The 21,888-nt window shown below is 48.8% G+C and overlaps 1 protein-coding gene across 2 annotated transcripts in view; it reads right to left on the bottom strand.

The window, feature by feature from the left end:
• The window catches only part of LOC119390504 (uncharacterized), a 142,239-nt gene extending 121,131 nt beyond the window's left edge, over positions 1 to 21,108 (bottom strand). For both annotated transcript variants that reach the window (XM_037658113.2, XM_037658111.2), the window contains exon 1: positions 20,702 to 21,108. The gene's annotated coding sequence lies outside the window, so the exon portion shown is untranslated. The remainder of the gene's footprint in view (positions 1 to 20,701) is intronic.
• Positions 21,109 to 21,888: the final 780 nt, after the last annotated feature.

Genomic DNA, 21,888 nt, shown 5'->3' with positions numbered 1-21,888 from the left:
ACAGGGCGCAGGAACTGAAACGGCTCAGTCCCCAAAGCAGCAGCGCGGGTTATAACAGGAACCGACCGCGAAGGCAGCGATCGAGCGCCCGTGTCGTTAATTGTAGCCTGCCCGAACGACCGCTGGTGCACGCGGAACCAATAAAAAAGAAAATTAATCGAAAGCCCGTTTCGTATGCTTGAAGGTTGTTTGTGCGGCGGTTTTATTGCGTGTTTTCTTTTTTTTTTATGCCCGACAACTCACAAGAACCGTTAAGGTATAAGGCCCAGCCGCGCAAACAAGTGTCCCTGCATATGGGCGTATCAACGTTAAAAGCAGGCGATGTATAACCGCCGCACTGAGTTATACACAAGGCGAGTGATACCTTTTTTTTTTGTTCTTTATTTTGTCAGCATAATGGAGAGAGATCGGACACGACGAGATGAAAGGCGAATAGCGCGTTAATTAAGGAAAGCGGTGTCAACACGTATAGATCAACCGATACGGTAATGGCGGGGCGCGGTCCGAAGGCACAATAGCGGGGCAGCAAAAGGTTTGAGAGCCTTACCGTAGAAGGTAGGAGTCGCCGGAGCCGATCACACTCACTCGAAGAGCGTGGGAATGGGCCAGTGGCGGTAATCTGATCATATTGACTTATAGGAGGAACAGTCGAGCATGTGCGATGACTCACTCGCATAATAGCGAGTGACCTTTAGGAGCACGCTCCTCTCTGTGACGTCACTAATCACTCGCTGCTGTTGGCTCCAGAGTTAGCTATTTATATGGATCGAATTGAAAATGCTGGAAAACTATCTCTGCCTCAGGAGAACTTGCATTTGGCCTAGTTGGTGCTTACTGATTGATTACCGCCCGTGTCATCGTACCACCTTCTGTCCTTGTCTTTTTTGTGCGGTCAAGATGTCAAACGGTATATCGCATGCCGTCGGCCTCTCAACAAACAATAAATTCGTCCGATGATCAAGGTATCATAAGATTAATCACTTGGACATGCAGATTTTTTTTAAAAAAGGTCCTTTAAGGAAACGCTCTAGCGCAACAGCCTGTGGGCTCGATTGCCGGCAATGGCGCCCTCCTAATCTTACTGGGGCTGTTCGCGAATGCGCCTGCGTGCGCAGCCTTCGGGGTGAATGGTAAACAGAGTTGATCAAAGAGGGTCAGGGATACTTCTGTCCTTTGAAGACGTTATCTGTTTCCGCGCTGTTAGCTTGAGTCAAAGCCTTCTTCCAAAAATACGTCTGCACTGATATTTGTACAGAACGACTGGCCGTGCGTTTATTTATTTCTGGTGCCTTTAGTCACTCTATATACTTTGTTGTTGTTGCGGCGGCGGTTAAAACAGAGCACCCTCAATGGTCACAGTCACTGTTCGCTCTACACACGCAGATTACCGAGCGCGCGTACGTATTCAACGCCGCCTATTGTCTTGGCGTACGAAGGCGAGCGGTCGCGTGTGCAGACACTGCAAAATGGGGAGGATACGAAGAGAGGATGCTTCGTCGGCCCCGTTCTGTCGGTCGAACAGCTTCTTTATCGAGGAACCGTGCCGAAGCCCACGCCGTCGGCTGCCCAACACGAAGAAACCAGGAACACGCATTTGGCTGCCAGACGCGCACGAGTTCATTGTGCAGGCAATCAACCCATGCGCAGTAGCGGCAGCAGGAAACCAGGGTATAAGATGGCACCGATGTGCTATCAGATAACTCTAGTGATTGGTGAAAGCTATGATGGACGCCGACCAAGGTGAAAATGTATTTACTTTGACGTTTCGGCTATCCCACGGGAGCCTTGTTCAGACCCTCAACTTACTTCATCAACTCTAGTGATGACTTTGTTTAGACAACTGTTGCCGCGCTATTGGCCACAAGTTGTAGCTATTTTCAATCTCGCGATGTCCTACGGGTTTTCTCTGAGACAGCTTTGCTCTATATGAACAAAGACTTCATGTATAACGTATAACAGTACTGACAATTGGGCGAGTTGGTACTGATTAATGACTTTTTTTTTTGCGCAATACACACACGCACAAGATAGAAATAGACATCACGGGTGCAAACTCACAACTGTTTTATTTGAAACAATGGAATGCACTTTTATCTCCAAGCAACACAAACGGCACCCGGCGGTGGACCCGAAAAACTACGAGATAAAACAAATAAACGTATTCAGCAACCCTACGTCATGAAAACAACATATAAATAAGGCAAACTAACTTGAGGCTGAACGTACACATCTGTAGCAGGATTACTGCACGTGCTTTTCAAGAAGTTGAATTCCTTATCGGACATCGTGATGGAAGCTTGGCTTACACACTTATCTCCCATATTTCTAATATGGAATGCTTCAACTAACTCGCGGTTTATGTTTTGCTTGTCAGTTCACAGAATCTTTGTGTCCGTAAAATCAAATGTTGACAGAATATCTGTGTCCTGCGGTTGCACAACATTTTTTACGGACAAAAACATGCTGTCAACAGGCAGGCAAAAAATAAACCACGAGTTAACTGAAGCATTCCATCTTAGAAATATGGGATATAAGTGTGTAAGCCAAGCTCCCAATACGATGTCTGATAAGAAATTCAACTTCTTGAAAAGCACGTGTAGTAATACTGCTACAGATGTTTAAGGTCAGCCCCAAGTTAGTGTGTCTTTTTTAATGTTGCTTTCATGACGTAGGGTTGCTGAATACGTTTATTTGTTTTATTTCGTAGGTTTTCGGGTCCACCGGTGGGGGGCGTATGCGTTTCTTGTAGATAAAAGTGCATTTCGTTGTTTCAAATAAAACAGTTGTGAGTTTGCGCCCGTGGTGTCTATTTCTATCTGATTCGTGTGTTTTGTTTATTGCGCCAAAAAAAAAAAAAAAAAAAAACAACGGTGATACTTCATGTATGGTATCGGCGCTTTTAATGATGATGACAATGACGATGATGAAGCCGCAGTTGGTGTTAACCTGGCAGACTTGGACGGCGAGTTCTCCGCTTGAGCTTGCGTGAGTTCATCGTGGGATATGGCACCATGATTCACTTATTCCGACCTTTCGCATGAGTATCCACAGAATGTACGGAAATACCAAAAGAATTGCTCTATTTTAGTGGCGTGATTTTCGCCTCGTGCTAACGCCACTTTGCTGCTTGTATCTCCCGTCGACATATTGCGTGCTTTGGTGCTTTGCTCTTTCTTCGCGTCATTTAAATACCGTAACAGTTTTCCCTTTCGCGTCAGTGACAATATATGCTCGTGCTTGTCACAGGTTATACGCGCTGACTCCGCGTTACGCGTACGTATGTTCTCTACAGATTTATGCTTTATATTAGCGCGACTATTTGTACATAATGCCGTATACCTGCCAACAACGAAGCCCTATTTTTCGTAGTGTTTCTTGGGAAGCTTTTTTTTTTTCCTTTCTCTATCAGCTATCGATCAAAATAACTTCAACAATGAGAACGAAGTACACAAATACCAGCTTGAAACGAAGCACATTCTCAGCGTGTAATCAATACCCACTCAGTGAAAGTCAATGGAGCGCAGTCTATACACCAAGTCGTACACGCCTCCGCATTTACACCACACGTTATTATACGCTGAGAATGCAAACATGGCACACGACGCCAAAGCGAGCTCGTATAAACACTTGCGACAAGACAACCAGGGGGGAAAAAAAGAAAGAAAAAGCGCTCGGGTGTATAGCTAAGCGACACAGTCTCGGCCTAATTACCACTCGCGTATGGTCGGCGGGCAAATGACCTTCGGACGCCGAATCGCGATTAGCCTCCTCCCCGACGCAGTACGAGGCCAAGGACGTCGCTTTTTCTCTAGTTTCTTGGTTTTGCTCAACCCCTACGCTCGGCGTTTAGGTTAATCCACCGACCAGCCGACCGACCAACCAGTCCCGTTGCGTAATTATTTCTAACGACGCAGAACGTCACCCTGCGGAACGAGGTTATACGGCATGGCATGCACTGCGCGCGCGGTGAACCAAGATGGCGACCGCGCGTGCTGGGAATGTCTTGTGTGTATAAATTTCGCGCGGCGAGAGCACGACCTGAGCAAACTCTTGACAGATATACAGCAGTGGTCGTAAAAAGAAGCACTACGCGAAACTCGAGCCATCATGGCGCGCTCGAGCGCGAGGTATGCATTTAAATCATGGTGCTCAATCCATAAAACGTACCCGTGGTTCTTTTTTACACTGTTGCGTGACGTACCTCTTTCCGAGAGGGTGTGCTTTTCGACGTCACCGTGGCCCGTCGAGGTTTGCTGACGTTTATGAACCGAACAGATCTGGCCACCCGTTTATGGACGTGTTATTTTCGTGTTTTTACTTATTTTTGTCCAAGTCTTCATCATCCTTTTTTAGGGGCGAAGCTCCTTAAGGCGGCACCCGTTCGTCCCTCGTAGTCATCGTAGTAGTCCGTAACAAGTCTTACGCTTTGACCTCCAAGGTGGTGCCGGTGGGAGATTTCTCCTGTGCGTTGTTGAACAATAAAAAATTCGCAGCGTGCGCGTTAACTAAAAGCCGAATTCTTCTGTCTCTCATTCCCCATTAGCAGCCATTGGCATGTTCCAGTAGGAAACGTTAGTAGAAGTAGAAGTGTAAGTGTTAGCTAAAAGCCGACTACTTCTGTCTCTCATTCCCATTAGCAGCCATTGTTTACCTCCAAGGTAGTGCCTGGTGAGATTTCTCCTGTGCGTGATTAAACAATAAAAATTTTGTTCAAAACGCCGTTGATTGATGAAATAAACCAACGAAAGACGCCAGATGTTTTGTAAAAGCAGAACGAAAGAACGCCAGATGTTTTTCTTAAAGTGTAGTAGTAGTAGTTGTATGTAGCCACCTCTCCCGATCGTCAACGGGCGAGGTGGACCGGCAACGGCGCGAGGACCCTGCCGTACGAGAGTTAAATCACACTAAAAGACATACTTTGCGGGCGATACACTCTAGTGAGCTTTCAACTTTCCGTCTTAATGTACATGATAAAGAAATTATTTCTACGAAAAACGCAAGGCACACCTTGAGCAATATATTTGGTTTTGGGACGCTAAATGGAACCATGAGGCGATGCGAAGCCGGAGCACTTGCACGATCGCGTTCCGTTGACTTTCGTTGGGCATGCTACCGACCTCGCGTCGTGGAACGCGCGTCCTGTCTTCCCTCTAGCCTTGCCTTTAATTCGCACAGGGCGAGCGGGGAATGCGGTCGCTCTTGGCGCTCTTTCGCTCGGGAGCGGACTTCTTCCTTGCATTTCACCGATCACAAGTGATAATGAAGGGACCACGTAAACCAACGGTACAATAAAAGTTTGATGTTTAATATATACACGATGTTTCACACTCTTTATATTATGTACTGGGCGCATTTCACGGAAGAGTTTCACGGTTTACAGATGATTCCCTCCGTAGCTTCGCCCCACTCATCATCATTCACCCCGTGGATATGCTGTGATTTTTTTTCCTTACTCTACCATCTTCTTTCCTCTTTCTCTCCTCATACCTTCCTTGTCTCTATCTCTTCCCTTCTCCCGAAAGACTAGGATCAGCCTGCTCCAAGCTGTAAGAAAAGTACTGTGGTCCGCTCTCTCCCTATTTCCTCTGTGTCCTTGCGTACGCATATCTAATAATAATAATAATAATAATAATAATAATAATAATAATAATAATAATAATAATAATAATAATAATATAATAATAATAATAATAATAATAATAGTAAAAATTGCCGAAGCTTGCACTGAGTCGCGCAAGGCTTGAAACAGCTAAACTGGACGATTATGAAGTCAAATCTGGTTGCTTCAAGGTTGTCGCTACAGGCTTTAGCTAGGTTAGCCGCGACACGGATGTCCAAACTCCAGAACCGAGCGTTCGGACCTCTCATAGAACGACCCTTTCCTTATCTCTGCATTTTTTATATCTTTTTGTTCCTCTCTTGATCTCTTTGTGTGTTTTTCCCTCTTTCTATATCTTTCTTTGTGTTTCTATCTTTTTCTGTCTTTATTCCCATTATTTCTCTGAATTTCTCTCTCTCTTTCTTTCCATAACTTTCTCTCTTAGTGAACCAGTGGTGAGTAGTGGGACTTGCCCATTTTCTGCGGCACATACCCGTTCATGATGTTAATTTTCTGATAGGTGCCGCACAAATTACGGCTAGCCTAAACAGATTCGCTGTTTGTAATTGTCACACTCCACTGCCTACAGCCACGTTCCCGTCATGTTTCATCAGACGCATATTCTGCGTGTGCCGAATGACGCGAGTGCAGCATAGAGTGCCTGTCGTTGTCTGGGCTACCGACTGTTTCCAGAGTAGAAGCTCTATAGGAGCATGGAGCCGTGTTTACCATGCTCGACGGGCTTTAAAATCTCTGTTAAGCTCTTCGGGTGAGGCAGGCCTTGATCAACGTCTGTAAAACAGGTTTAATCTGAAGAGCGCTGCGTGTTGTGTACCTACCTTGCACATGCGGAACATCTGACAATGTATACATATTGTACACATATACAATGAATTGTACTATAGCGCAGCCACAAGGCTGGAGAAACGCCCTTCCGGGAAATCAGTTTCCTTCTGTTCATTATCATAGGCTCCTCCTTTCTCTCGTAGGAAATCCCGGCCGTCACTTTTGTTTACTTATCCTGTCTTTAGGAAAAACACATCACCGAACTAGGGAATTTCGTGCGAAGCAAGCCCTGAATGCAACGAAAAATGATGATGGGCAACAGCTGAAAGATATAAGAAGATCACCAGATTCTAGAGCTAACGAAGTCGGATGCACGGGCGCGACGATGCCCACATACAATGGTGCTGTCGCGTGCAGCCCACGCTGAGTTTGACCATGCTATCTAGCTACCATAACCACGCTACTTACCCCGCTTCGTAAGAGGTATGGTTCAACATTCAAGGCGTTACAGCGATGCATGTACAGTCAAAGCAACAAGTTGCCTCCAGTGCAGTCCTGTGCAAGCACAATGACGGCACTGCGCAGTTTATTGATTGATTGATTGATTGATTGATTGATTGATTGATTGATTGATTGATTGATTGATTGATTGATTGATTGATTGATTGATTGATTGATTGATTGATTGATTCATTCATTCATTCATTCATTCATTCATTCATTCGTTCATTCATTCATTTCGTTCATGTTTCAGTGCTGAAGGCTCATGCTCAGATCGGACGGTCAGGACACGCCGTATGCACTACATTACGTAGTAACTTCGAGACATCGTTGCTACGTGTGCAGTTCTAGAGGCGGGAATCAATCCGGCGGCACCTTAACGTAACTTCACATTACTATTACATAGTTCTAACCGCTCAGCCACTGAAACGACATGGTGGCAAATATGTAAGTACAGCCGTTAGCACGCTTAACACGAACGCTCCGCAGCGTGGCCTGGACTGGTTTGACTGATCGCAGGCGCGAAGCGCTGGGCGTTGTTGCCGAGATAATACCTCGGTATGCATGGATAGTATGTCGGCATGTATTTGTAACATCTCGGCAACAGAACCCAAAAGCTACGCGGCGATGGCGTCAATCAAACCGTTTCAGGCCACGCTGCGGAGCGTGCTGACGACTGTATACGTAACGTGCATTATAATGGTGTTCACTCGCTGACGAGCGTCGCACGGAAGCTCGTTCGGCCGCGATGACGAAGACCGTCCAGTGCATGGCCAGTCGGTGACCCGACGAATGCAAGAACCGCGGGAGGCCGCCTGTTACGTTCTCCTCCTCTTCCTCCCTACGCTCCGGGCCGCGCTCACTCGGTGCCCTTTACCATTTTTCCATGCGAGTACAACGTCACGAGCGAGACACCGCCGCAGTTCCTCCCACCTTCTTCACGCAACGGCTTTTCTCGCTCTCTGTGTGGACGCAGCAATGCCGAACGATGAAGATTGCAGCAGTCCGGAAGCTCCGCCGCCTGCGTAGCGCAGCGGCCTCCTGTTTACGACCAATTTCTCGCCGCGAGCAAGGCAGTCGCGTGATCAAACGGTAAGGTCAACCGGAAGCTTCAGACAACCTCAGAAGCTCGCTCCAGGAAACGACGGCGTCCAGCTCCCTTCCATCATATCACAATGAACAAGAGCGGAAGAGATGCAGCCGGCGCGGACCCTACACAGAAAAACGATTTTGCTGCTACCGAATTATAATTACGACGGAAGCACCGAACACGTTCTCTTTTGAAACGTGAAAATTTGGTAGAGTTGGTGATAAATGATGAACCACAGCGCAACTCCCGAGACAAGGATGAAAAGAAGTCATTTCGTCCTTGTTTCGGTAGTTGTGTTGTGGTGCATCGTTCTCCTTTGAGTTAAGAGCACGTCATCTGTGCCCCCAGTTGCATAGCTTTCCTTCAGTACTTTTCTTTTTTTTTTTTTTCGAAAGGACTACTGGGCCTCTCGCCGGAGAATCCGGACATCAGAAAGCGCCCTGTCAACTGAAGTCTTTGCGATGGACTCCATCACTTGCCAGCGTCGAAGCAGATTAAATATTTTGCGTAGAAATGAGCGACGAATGCAAATATATCAGCCACTGTCACACAAAGGCGAAGCAGTTTTCTTGTTTTTACTAGTCAGCTACTTCGACTGCGTAACACATACAGTGTACGGTATCACATCCTCCTAACAACAGCTGAACTGTCTTGTCCCTCTCTTGCGCTCCTGCCGCGCTGCGTCACAATGGACATGATGACGACAACTGAAGCGGACCAACCATACACGCGCACCGCAGCCGAGCGCTATGCGTTCATTATACAAGCCTACTGGTGCACTCTTACACGTGCTTGCGTGGAAGAGCGCGGCGCACATTTGACACCAATCCCTGTCTCACTCTGCAGCTCCTCCGAGCGCTAGCTCGCAGGTGCAACGTCGTTTTAATAGCGCGGTGAGACTACAGAAGCGACGAGGTTGTCCAGCTGATCTCGCACGCGAGAAGCTAGGCGTACGGTGAGGGTCGTACGGCCTAGCCTGCGGGACGACTGGTTACACGGTGAGCGGTGCGTTCCGATAACCTGTCCCGTGACCCTCAACTCTCGCGTACTCTTCGCTACACAAGAAGCGGCCGCGACGGCGTCTTCCTGTTGGCCGGCACAAGTCGCAACTCGCCGCCGGACGGACCCCGACTGCCCTCCTTCTTTTCACATACCCTCCATCACCCCCCCCCCCCTTCTCTACCTGTCTCTTTCCGCCATAACTCTCTGGATGTACAGACGGGTCCAGTGGTAAAGGGAACACATGCGTGCTAGGCATGTTTGAATTTCGCTCTCTCGCAAAAATATATTGGCATATGTTTGCATGACAGTACTGGTTCTCACAGATCTGACTCCTTTCCACGTGCAGTTAGGGGGCCAGTAATTCGAGGAATGTGCATTCGAGCGTTCCCTTTCTAACAGTGGACCGTAATGATGAGTAATCTTTAGCCGCCTCACGAGTACGCGGGCTGACTACATACGGTGATGTTGAAAATGTTTATTCACTAAAGTAAAATGTCAAATGGTCTTTCTATCAGCGGGGCCTGGGCTCCACTGGCCTCGGCTGCCCGCCTGGACATTGATTCAGAAGCACTCTGTGCATTACTGGTTCCGAACTGGCGAATTGTATAACTCCAATCATATACGTTTCAATGCTTACTGGAAGGAAAGCTGTGGTTCGCGATGTAAAGAGGGCGCATACTGCTCATCGTAATAAGGAGTGTGCCTGGTTAATGCATAGTTTCGTTTTACGCCCAGCTTCGCGCGCGGAACGCTGAATGTCCACTGCAGACGGAATGGTAAAACACTCTCACGTTCGCACATGAATAGGTAGCCGAGCTCGCTATTTCAACCCGAGAAAGACTGCTTGAAGGTCTCGGCACATGTGCGCTTGTCCGCATTTTTACTGGAGCGAGAACCCGAGCTCGCTCGGTTGTTTGAGCCGTGACTGCAGCGTTTACAAAAAGCGTGTGGACTTAAGGCAGCCGTACGACCAGTGCGACCAGCCTCAGGTTAATGCAACGGGCGTATTCTGAACCGAATCCACTGAGCTCTACCTTATACGGCGGCGCGTGCGTTTTGCAGTATTCGCCACCAGTAACATGTATACGTCAACTTGATGTCGTTTCTTTTCTTGCGCAAGTAAACCGCAAAAAATTCAAGTGGCAGGCGGGATACATAAATGAAGTAGCCAATATTTTATGCGGCTACATCTCAACAGTAAAACATATACTGCGTATTGAAGCAGCAACCAGTGCCGCTCTTTATCGCCAGGGCACTTGCAGCAAGCGTTTATTCACTTCTTAGGAGCTGTCTTCGATCTGCGGTTACAATACTTGTCGAGATTACAGCACAATTTGTATACAGCTGTATAAAGTACGGAACGTGACCTTCGATGTTCTTGGTCAAAAGGCTTCGTTCAATTTCTGCTCTGCCATACGAACGGAATTACGTGGCTTCGCCGAACGCTACAGAAGCCCACTCTAGTCGCAAGTAGAAGCAGTGGCAAGATAACACACTAGAACAGCACCAACACGAAGAGAAACACCGCCGAGGCAGCTACAGGAGCCACTACGATATTTGAAGACCACGACTAATGGGTATGTTCCTCTAGATTTCACACGCAGCTGTGGATTACACGCGCAACCGTCGTGTACGCTACAGAGGAAAGGAAACCTGCCTCTGCCTGTCACAACGCCGTGGTGCTCGCTCACTACAAAGCGCGCATCGTACTAAGGACACACGCGCGCGATTGTAGCGGGTAAAGCCGCGCACGTTAGCAGTCGCCGCCTAGCTGCAGGCTCGCTCGGTCGACGACACGTGGGGCAGCACAAAAGAATTCGCGACAAACACAACGCGGTTATTCGACTTGCGAGCGTACGAGCGGACGTACGGGCCTACATGTACCCCGCACACAGGTTGCGACACAACGGCACAAATGCAATGCGCACTGCAGCGCAACAAAACGATGTCCTCGACCGCATGCGATGCACGCCCGCGGACAGGCGCGTACACGTATACACAAGCGCGACTAAGCACAAAAGACGAAATCGCGTCGGGAAAAAAAAGAATGACAACGCCGTGGGCGGGTGCGCGGCTTTCGGGACAACGCGCGGCGGTTTGCTTGTGCAAGCAAACTGTCGAGTGAAAGCTGCAAGAGAAGTCGAAGGCGTTGTTGTTGTTGCTGCTGCTGCTGCTGTCACCGTTATTGTTGTTATTGTCGTTGTTCGCCTCACGTGACGCGAATGCCGACGACCAAAAAGAAAGACCTGGGATTCTTCGACAACGAAAGAAAAGCATCAGGCGTTCGATCGAGACGGGTCATCCGCACACGTGTGTAGGCACGAGTGTAGTGCACTCACCTGTCACAGCGGATCGTATTGCACGTAGGTCTACATTCGCTGCGACGTACAGCTATCGTGACGGCACCCACGTCCCTAGAGGACACACCACGCGCCCTGCCACCGGAAGCTCTGCCGTACTTCGCGTGTTTTTGAAGTGGTACATGTGCCACTTGGTACATGGTAGCCACCAGTGCCAGGGGCGTAGCCAAGGTGCCAGGGGCGTAGCCAAGGCACTGCCCACTAAAACTCACTACTTCATTTCTCGAATTTTACCTTTGCTTCATCGCCAATGTGGACAGCTTAGTAACTGTCATCGCATTTTGATGAGGTGCTCGAGCGTGATATATAAATCTATATACATAGCCGGATATTCCAAGCTCATGAGATCCTGGAAGATTACAGAGTTCAGTCGACACAAATGTCGACTGTACTACCGATTGCGAACAAATGAATCGCTTGAAAATGATATCCTTGAAGATGGCACAGGGGCACTCACAAGGCCTATGTTAAATCGGAAAGCTTTCGTTTCCGGATGTCTACTTTCCCGTTTTCTGCCTAATACAGGAATTTACGGAGCTTGCTGTAATATAACAAATAACGGTGCAGACAATACAAATGACGGAGCTCTTTCTGATTATGCCGAAGCTCTTGTACAAGGACAACCGCAAATGACGTCAGCTTTCAGAAACGCGAGCTTGCGCTCGTCGTTACACGCGCTAGTCTCAATACGTCAAGCTGTAGTGAGATTAGATGTCGCGCGATCAGCGTGTGATTCCGGGCTAAGCACAACTATTACAATCTACATCAATCTCCCGCTTCCGTGCATCAATTTTCTTTCGAAATGTCCCTTCCCGTTTGGATTTCCAGACACGGTTTCGAGTAGGTGTAGCATCGCGTCTCGCATTTCCTGGAAGACACAGGCCGCCCGCACACATGCGCTACGAGCCACGCGTTATACGGGGCCAACAATTGTGCGCCCATTGAACAACGTTGCAAGGCGGGGAACTCTTTTGCGCAACGCGACAGGTGAGTGCAATTTCGAGATATTTCCTCGTACCGCGTTTTCCTTTTTTTTTTTCTTCGTCTATAAAAGCCATTTCGAGCTGGGGCATCAAAATCGTGAGTGGTTTTTTTTCTTCACGCGGCAAATAACTGCGTCCCGGCGCTCTGTAGTTTCAACCACACCCCTGTAATAATCCGTTGCTTGAACGGGGAACCGCGGCCGCGCTTCCGTCTTTCAAGATACAGGACGAAAATTGCACTGCATGCCGTCAACGGTAAATGGCTGTCAAGCCCTCTTCTCTTTTCCGCCTCTCGAAGTATTTATCCTATCCGAAACGAAACGAACCAAATGAATAAACGGGGAAAAGGAGACTGCCACGTGAAGTCTACATTTGGTTACGAAATGCACTGATCCTGTACGTATACACTGCTCGCGGACGGTGGCTTAGAGAGAGAGAGCCCTCAAAATAGGAGCGATTTTAGAATGGCTTCCAAGACCGGCCGCCCAGGCAAGCTGCCTGCGTGCCTCCCTCCAGTTCTTGTCGTCTGCTTCGCTTGTACGAGTGCCAGACGGACGGCCGTTTAAAACTGCCCCGCGTACAGTGCTGAGACCGGTCCAGGCATGCGGGCAGTGTTGTGGTATATAAAGCAGGCACAGCTGAAAGAGGGGGCCCTGGGAAATTACGCGTGAGCGCATTGTCTTTTATGTTCTCCTGCGGACGACGGAGGCTGATGCCTGGCAGTGCCGGTTTTCATTTGCTTCTGTATATTTCTTTTGAACACTCGGAGAGAGTGCGAGCGGCGCGCACGTGGACTAAATGTGCACGCCGCTGTGGAGCCACTGAACGAGGAGCGCGTTCCGACTCGTGCGCGGCCTCCCTTTTTTTTTTGTTTTTGTTTTACTTGTGGATTTTTCTTTTATTATTCTCGTATTGATAGTTTGGCCAAGTAGGGCATTCAGATTAGGTGGGATTTCACATGTCTCACAACGCGTGGAGGAGGGGGGCGGTCATCACCATGTAGCGTATACTGCATCCTTGAGGCCGAGGAAAAATAAAAGCGAGGCAAACCGCCGTATAATCGCGGTCGCTGCCTATCATAAACTCTAGTCCCCTGAAACATGCAAAACTGTGCGCACATCAGACTGTCCTACAGTAAAGAAATCACATCACCTTTATGTTTGTTGTCTCTCCTTTTCCTCGTCTGTTGGCTGGTTGGTTGGTTGGTTTTTAAAACCTTATTGCTGGCCCTGGCAGACGCGACTAGCGCGCTGCAAGCCAACCAAGCCCAGTGGTTTCCTCGTCTGCGCAACTTTTTTTTTTAACACGAAAGTGTTTTATGCCGGGTTCCACCAAGTACTTCCGTCACGGTTATGACGTTGATAAAATGGACGCCAACGGGTGAGAAAGAAAAAAACTACGAAAACGATCTGCCGCTGGGAATCGAACCCACGACTTTGCGGCCGTGACGCTAAGCGCCCGATGCTCAACCAACTAAGCCAACTTGGCAGTTGGCAGACGCACCACGAACGCGCCTTATATCTTTCACACATCCTCTTTCGCACGGTGCTCTCTGTTGGCGGTGTAGGTAGGCGGGCGGAGCGGGGCGGTGCCGCCGTCTGTGCGAGGTAAAAAGAAGTAATGCGTCACGAACGACATTTACTGGCGCTCACTCCGAGATTGCGTGTGATATCGGAGGTCATGGTTAAAGCGTCTCGATGCCAGCGAGGGACACTGACCGCGCTGGCGCAATACGCTGCAATACGCGTTGCAAAAATGACGCGATTTCGACGGGCGAATGTCGTGCCTTGGTGGAGCGAGACAGAGGCCAGAGGGACGCACGCGCTTGCGGCTCAAGCTACGAACCTCTGCCTCCCGTGTTGCTGAAGCGCAGTGTGGTAGTGTATGCATGAGCACAGGCGTCGGTAACCCATTACTAGTAAGCGCACACCGTGCCGCTTCTCTTCTTAATTGACGACGTTTTGAAGAAGTAGCTGAAGTGCATATCGGGTACTAGTGTTGATTATGAGCTTGTTGATGTCATCTCTACGCGCAATTCACAATTCGCTGATTCCAAATATATGCTCACAACTTCAGCTACCACAACGGTTTAATTATGATCATGGGCGTTAGTGGTCGCGATAGAGACATGCCGTCAACATGGGTGCATCAACGTCAAACGGTGCTATAGCTGCCAAACACCAATATACATTGTAGAAGCTCTCATATATCACTACACGATAAGCACAACTTCTGTGAAGACGCGTTTCACTTTCGTGTTATACCGATTCCTATGACAGAGGGATCAGCCATGTTTTTTTTTTTTAGTATTCGATGGGCTCTATAGCGGTACACGACATCTTAATAAGTGTTATAAGAATAAACGAGTTGGACTGGATAGCCAAGGCTGGTAGCACGGCGTTACTATACTCCCGAAAGAGCTCCAAAAGTGCGCGGAATCCATTGTTGTTTCTCACGAAGACCGAGATGTCGTCGGTATAAGCAGTAATTATAGTCTCCTTAATGTCGGGTATTCGGAAACCTCCTAAGGGGAGAGCACATTGCCGCATTACCGATGACGGGGTCAGTGACAAGACAAATAAAACGTGAGCGGCTGGACGTCCCTGCCTATATCGCCCCTTTCCACAGGGCAGCTCTCGGTCATGTCACCGCTAAAGTAGGCACGACTGCGGTGTCCTCATGTACAGACGGGTCCACTATTAAAGGGAACACTTGCGTGCATGGCATGTTTGGATTTCGCTCTCTTGCAAAAACATAGTGGCTTAGATTTGCATAAAACTACTGGTGGTTGACAGTACTGCCTCTTTTTGACAGACTCGTGCAGTGCGTGAACAATGTTTCCCTGTCCACTTGCTCTTAAAGGGCCAGCAAAAGTGTTCCTTTAACAGTGGAGTGTTCCCTTTAACAGTGTACCCTACTGTACATAGGCGGACGCAGGGGGGGTGCAGCCCCCCCCCCTAGTCAGCCAAGAGGGGGGGGGGCGAAGTCTGCCCCATACATTGACTTAATAGGGTGGGGGGCGCTGCAATAAACCTTCGCCTGCCTGCGCCCCCCCCCCCCCCCCGCCCCCGCTAAAGGCGAACTCTGCGCTCGAAACCCCTCACAAACTCATCCGGTAAGCCATAATTGCTCAGTACGGCGGACGGGTACGAACGTTCGGCTCAACGTTCGTAAACGTAGACTTTTATCGTAACAGAACTGTACGGTTGCTGCCTTGCCTGGAACATTGTTCTCGGGCGGCATCTTTCATCGCGCCCTGCCACGGTAGTCTAGTGGTCATGGCGCTCGACTGCTGATCCGAGAGTCGCGGGATCGAATCCCGGCGGCTTCGGCTGCATTTTCGATGGAGGGGGAAATGTTTGAGGCCAGCGTACTTAGATTTAGGCGCGCACGTAAAGAACCCCAGGTGGTCGAAATTTCCGGAGCCCTCCACTACGGCGTCTCTCATAATCATATCGTGGTTTTGGGGCATTAAACCCCAGATATTATTATTATCTTTCATCTTCCAGCATTCGTCAGCGTCTGGACTGCCCCAAAGGAAGACGCATTCCTCGATCACCGAAACGCTCGTTTAGCATTTTCACGACTCCGGAATTTTCCCGATTTGTACGAGGATCCGTGTCGGCTTCACACGTTCTCCTATAGAGGCAGATTTTATTCCATCATTTGGAAATATTTCAACAGAGCCCTCATATAAAGCGCTCTCGTGGTACAATCATTTTGTATCGCCGGTATACATATGGATACAGGCGAATATGTCTTAATATATCCGAGTATGTCTGAACTCATTAATAAGGTTCAGATATATTCACGGTAGGCAAGAGCGAGTGTTCAGCCCAGTGGGTAACAAGTTCGACTGCGTAGCGTGGGGCTTTAGGTTCAAAATTCAGCGCTGCGAAGGAAATTTATATTATACACTTCTATGGCAATTTGTCTTACGTAACCGAGTACGGACGGATGAATGTCGTCTAAAGACGATAGAAGAAGCGCTGCGTGAGATATGGACGCCATCTGGCAATACGTCAGGAAACATGAGTGCTGTGTTGCGGGCTGGTAGTCCCGGCGCAGCAGCAGGCGAAGACCGGCGGTGACCAACGCGTCCGGCGGGGACGCCAGTCAGCCCCAACACGCGGTTTGGCGCGAAGCGCTGAAGCAGGAGAAACGTCCGCACTCAACGAGTACTCTCCACACACTCTTTTATTTACACGTCGCCTGGGTAAAACAGGAATGCCAGAGCGTCGCCCCATGGCATTCGCACAGTGCAATACAGAACCGAAACCGAAACACAACAATGAGCTCGTGCAGAGGCCACGGAGGAAGGCAAGTTTCAGCGCAGTCGCATTTTAGCGCAGCTTAAGAAACTAGTGTCTTTAGAATTGCGTATCTATGTATTTTCTATTAAAGGAACACACCACCAAATACTTACCTAGTGATGTTGCGCCTCAGATATGCGTGATATTTACTTTTTGATCGACAACATTCACAAGTTTGAACAGCCGTACCAGTTCAAGGTGGCTGGCCCTTGGGCAAGTGGTTCAACTTTGGCCGAGTGGCTGAATCGAGTGACGTGCCGACAGACAGGAAGGTAGACCAAAATTTCTCCGTTTAAGTACCTATCCCAAGAAAGACTATCGTCTTTAAAAAAACAGCCTTTTCATATGACGCCCGATCAGAGACTGGAGTGATTTTGTACCGCTAGCGTGAATATACTACTTTCATTATAAAATGATAAATAGGTCACTGTTTCCGACGGAGGCAAAGCATCTGGGTGGAACTTCGTAAATTTATCGCTAATAGAATCTTCCAAGAATTTGAGACTTCATGATGAAACCTGGGAAATTAGAGGGCTCGTTTCTTTGTTTGACACAACCTTGATGAAACCCAGCAGATAACGAAGCCAATCGTACTGTTTTAAGTGTAGTGTAATGATTGGGACACAGATGTGACGCCCCAGGTGGCAAAAGAAAGAGTCTTCCACACTCGCCGTCACGGCTACGAGCGACGCTGACTCACACTGCCAGGTTTCCATGCACATAAATACCGTATAAAGTGGACGAGGCCGCCGTAGCTCAATTGGTAAGAGCATCGGGCGCGTAATCCGAAGGTTGCAGGTTCGGTCCCTGCCAGCGGCAAGTTGTCTTTTCGTCCACTTTACTTTCTCCGCATCTATGACACAATTACTACACTACGCTTAAAACAGTACAACTAACGCCGCCTATGCGTTCCTCGGCTTCATTATCTGCTGTTTTTAATTAAAATAATGAAACTCGTAACACAAACATACGTTGCGCATTAGCAGTCCAGAACAATTAGCTCTCCTAAATTGACAGGGCGCGTTAGCTAACGTGTCATCGTGCCTGCAGTAGGATAGCGAAGGTCTGGCTTGACTTCCGGACGCCGCATCTTTCCTTAACCTTAAAGGGCCCCTAAACCACCCAGAGGTCGAAATTTAGTTGTGGCGTTGCAGTTGCGTACGAGTCTACAGCGAACGCTGGCGGAGTTGCACGCTCTTTCTCGTTTCGCTCTTTCCTTCGCTAGGCTGCGTTCATCGGCTCGTCTATCCACCTCTCCGAGTGCCCTTCGTCAGCGTCCGAGATGGAAATGCAAGAAGCGCGCGCATCTGCTAGCAGAAAACAGGCTCTTGTTCGCCCACTGACAGCGTCGCCTGCTCACGACGTCAGCTAATCATACAGGTGACGTCACGGCGGCTGTTGTCGGCAGAGCAAAGGCACGGAGAGGAGCATGCGAGCGTCTGTTGGTGGTTTAGTGGCCCTTTAAAGATCGTTGCAAGCACCAACGTAGTGATGCGCTTCTGGGAACACACATACACACTGATTTGGTAACCCCATCTTGTAGAACCGTCATTATTACCCCAATTGGTTCCCTCGGCAAGTTTTGTAGAAACACGATCTTTCTTCCAATCCACGAATTTGTAAGAACTTGTATAGGGATAGTTTTCCTCGGGGCATATTTCTTTTTGTCAGCTTTTGCTAACCAGTGAAATCGCGTCTGGAGAGCATCAACGCTTTAGCATGCAGAATCAGCAAAGCCGTTGCGGAACTTTTCAGAATGTCGTGGCATCGACGCGAACTGTGCTATAAAATTTTAATCCTTCAAACATATTGAAGGACTATGCATATACTGTGGGAATGCCCCAACCTATCAACAAGTTCTCCTGAGGCCCTCCGGGAGCGGTGGCGGCTAGTGCTGCTCAGCTTGGAGGTCGAAGACCAAAGGTGGGCCATCCAGCAGGCCAGGGAGGCTATAGGGAGACAAGGTCTCCTGGTGTCTACCTGTGCGGTCTAGCCCGGACCACAAACATGCCGGATCTTGTAATAAAGTTTATTCACTCACTCCCGGCTATAAATATGCTTACGAAGGGTTCGTTCAATGCTTAGTACCTCGCCGCTACGGGAAACCAATCAGCGTTGTAGCCGGAGACCCACGTTGAAGTAATCGGTATACAAGTAGCGGCCATCAGCTGCGCTATCCGGAACGCGCTACTGGTGGGCAACGGTGCTCGCAAAACGGAATGAAATGTGCCGGCGACGTCGCCTATTGTTCCAGACTTCGCGGCGACCAGACACCCTCGGCACTTGCTGGGCCGTCCGACTCGGTGACCTGAGACAGTGTGGTCATTTGGCCTGTTTCTGTGATGGCCAACCTTTCGGCAGCGCTAATAATTCACGTATACATCCTTACACCGTCCGATGCTATAACAGCTATGACTAATAAAAAAAACAAAATCGAAAAAAGAGAAGCGTAGCCTTCCTCATGTCAACATGGCAAGTGATGCGTACGTCTTTATCGGCAAAATGCAGAATCCGCGCGCTACGTTTGTGTAGGTGGCGGGGTATAACGAAGAAGCGAAGGCGAAGCGAAGCGGGGGGCTGCAATAAATGCGGAATTTCTCGACCGGCCGGTTCCGCGATCTGAGCGTGATTTGCCTGCGTTCGTAAACTATAAGCGTAAAGAAAGGAATATTTTGTCCGTAGCGGTATCCCGCTCTGGAGCACAGATTACCACAGTACTGTATTCTCTTCATTTTTGTTTTGTTTTCTTACGTTCAGTTAGAACTGTGGCGCCATCCTTTGTCTGGTGTACATATTCTTACAGGTACAGCGAACAAATTTTCACGCGGTTTATTAAGGGACGAGTGTGCAATATGTGCGCGATATTAGTAGAAAAAAAGTTCAGCGAACAAAAAAAAAAGCTTGCGCAAAATTATCCTCAAATTGATGGAATAAAACAAATAGATCGCTATCGCATGTGCTGGATTTACAGCTTCGGCGGTGCACGTAACCACTCATGTGACGAAAGATCTAGCTACGCCCCTGCAAGTATCGGCCTTTGAAAAACATGCCAGAACTTGTTCTTCAATCGGTGTGGAACATTACGCAGAACCTGTGCTCCCCTAGCTGGTCCACGCTTCCAGTTCTTGCGAGAAATGCCCAGCAGCGCTGGCGAGGTTCGTGGAAGGACCGTTATGTGCGACTCTATGCACGACTATGCTGTATAAGCGGCCCGCAACGCCATTCTGTCACTTGACAGCTGCAAACGTCCATGCGTTCCTTTAACCGATTCTTACCGCTCATCGCAGAAAGGTGACAGCGTTCCCCAAAACGGATACCGCGTTTTCCAGAGCTTAAGCACTATCTCACTTTTTCCCGCGGTGATTAGGGTGGGGTAAAGGTATTTAAGTTTGAAGCGAATGAGCGGCTATTACAAAAGTTCGGAGAAAGAGCTCGGTGGTCTATGAGTTCGAAAGACCGGATATAGGACATCTTGTGCAGCAATGACATACTTCGAACAAACCTGCACGACTTGAAATAAATCGTAAGAGACCTAGTAATTCGTTAAGAAAAAAAAAATGACGTCCCATGTACAGACGGGTCCACTGTTAAAGGGAACACTTGCATGCAGGGCATGTTCGGATTTCGCTGTCTTGCAAAAGCATAGTGGCTTAGATTTGCATAAGACTACTGGTGGTTGACACCTGCGATTCCTTTTGACAGAACAGTGCCATGCACGAACGAAGTTTCCCCATCCACTTGCCGTTAGGGGGCCAGCAATATGAAGGGTGCTCATTCGAGTGTTCCCTTTAACAGTGGACCGTACTGTACTTGTTTGTCGTGACAGGTAGGTTCCCTTAGGCGACATCGCTCGTTGCCTATGAAGTCCGAGAAGAATCAGCATTGCGACTCATCGTAGAAGGTAAGGCACGCAGGCAAGGGCGCTAGATGAAGAGAAACAGCCAACGGAAAGGCCGACTGTCCATATCGGCATGTCGTACTTTCTTCAACGATGAATCCCCAGCTTAACTTTCTGTCGTTTTCAATTTTTCTAACGCCGGTAGCATCAACGCAGAAACGTCACTCACCCTTAATCCGAGAGTGCTGCAAGTAAAAATCCGAGTGGGCCAGCCGAAGGGCTAAGAAAACATCCAGGCTCGTGGGTAGTAAATCCCGCACCGACAATAGCCAATAGCACCAACAACAACAACAACACAGTCGTTATAACTTCCAATCGAGCAGTCAACAAGTGACACCAGCTACAGCGTCAGCGGCGGCGATGTAATCCGGAGAACGGAGGATGGTGCTCCTCGGGTGACAGCGGTGCGTCCCTCGGAGTAACGAGCGCCGCAGCAACAAGACGTGCACACGCTACTGCGCTGCTTTGAAGCCACACACCGAATGCCCGTTGGACCAGTCTCTGGTTCGAGCAGAGCGAGCAGCATCCTCACCCTCTCACCATCTTTCTCAGCCACCTTCAGTAGTACAGCGCACACCTGTTCGACCAGGGAGACACTTCGAGGCGAGGAGGAGGCTGGCCTGCGCGCGCGCGCGCTAAGCGCCGGCACTTTTGCGCGGTCTCGAAACCGAGTTTAGTTATGCCACGCGGTAGAATCGTCCGTCGCGGACGAGGGGAGTCTGCCGGCACGCCGCGACGAGGCGCTGCGATCAGACACTCCTGGTGATGCAAGCAGTAGAAATGAAACTAGAAACGTGGGCAGAGCATAACGATATTTTGGGAGAACTCCAGAATGGATTTCGAGTCGACAGGCGGTTAGACGATAACCTGTTTGTTCTCGCTCAGTGTATAGAAATACCTAAAATAGAAAATAGGCCCTTGTACGTGGCTTTTCTAGACATCACTGGGGCGCACGACTACGTTTCAAGAAACTTTATGGGATTTATTGAAAGGAATGGGCATAGGCGACGACTGTATATAGCTTTTGAGGGAGATATACCGAGATAATACAGTTTACATAGAATGGGAAGGAATATGTAGCAAAGAGAACGTTGATATTAGCAAGGGGCTGAGACAGGGCTGCCCTTTGTCCCCGCTGTTGTTCATGCTGTACATGGTGAATATGGAAAAAGCGCTAGAAGGTAGAAACATTGGTTTTAATCTGTCACACAAAGAGCGCGGCGTGATGATTGAGCAGAAGCTTCCAGGATTATTTTATGCTGACGATATTGTCTTATTTGTTGACAGTCGAGATGAAATACAGCAGCTGGCGGATATATGCGGAAGGGAAGGTGAAGCTCTAGGACTAAGATTTAG

The sequence above is a fragment of the Rhipicephalus sanguineus genome, chromosome 4 (genome assembly GCF_013339695.2).
Source record: "Rhipicephalus sanguineus isolate Rsan-2018 chromosome 4, BIME_Rsan_1.4, whole genome shotgun sequence".
Lineage (NCBI taxonomy): Eukaryota > Metazoa > Arthropoda > Arachnida > Ixodida > Ixodidae > Rhipicephalus > Rhipicephalus sanguineus.
Note: the sequence above shows the minus strand (reverse complement) of the source record. Positions and strands in the feature narration are given on the sequence as shown.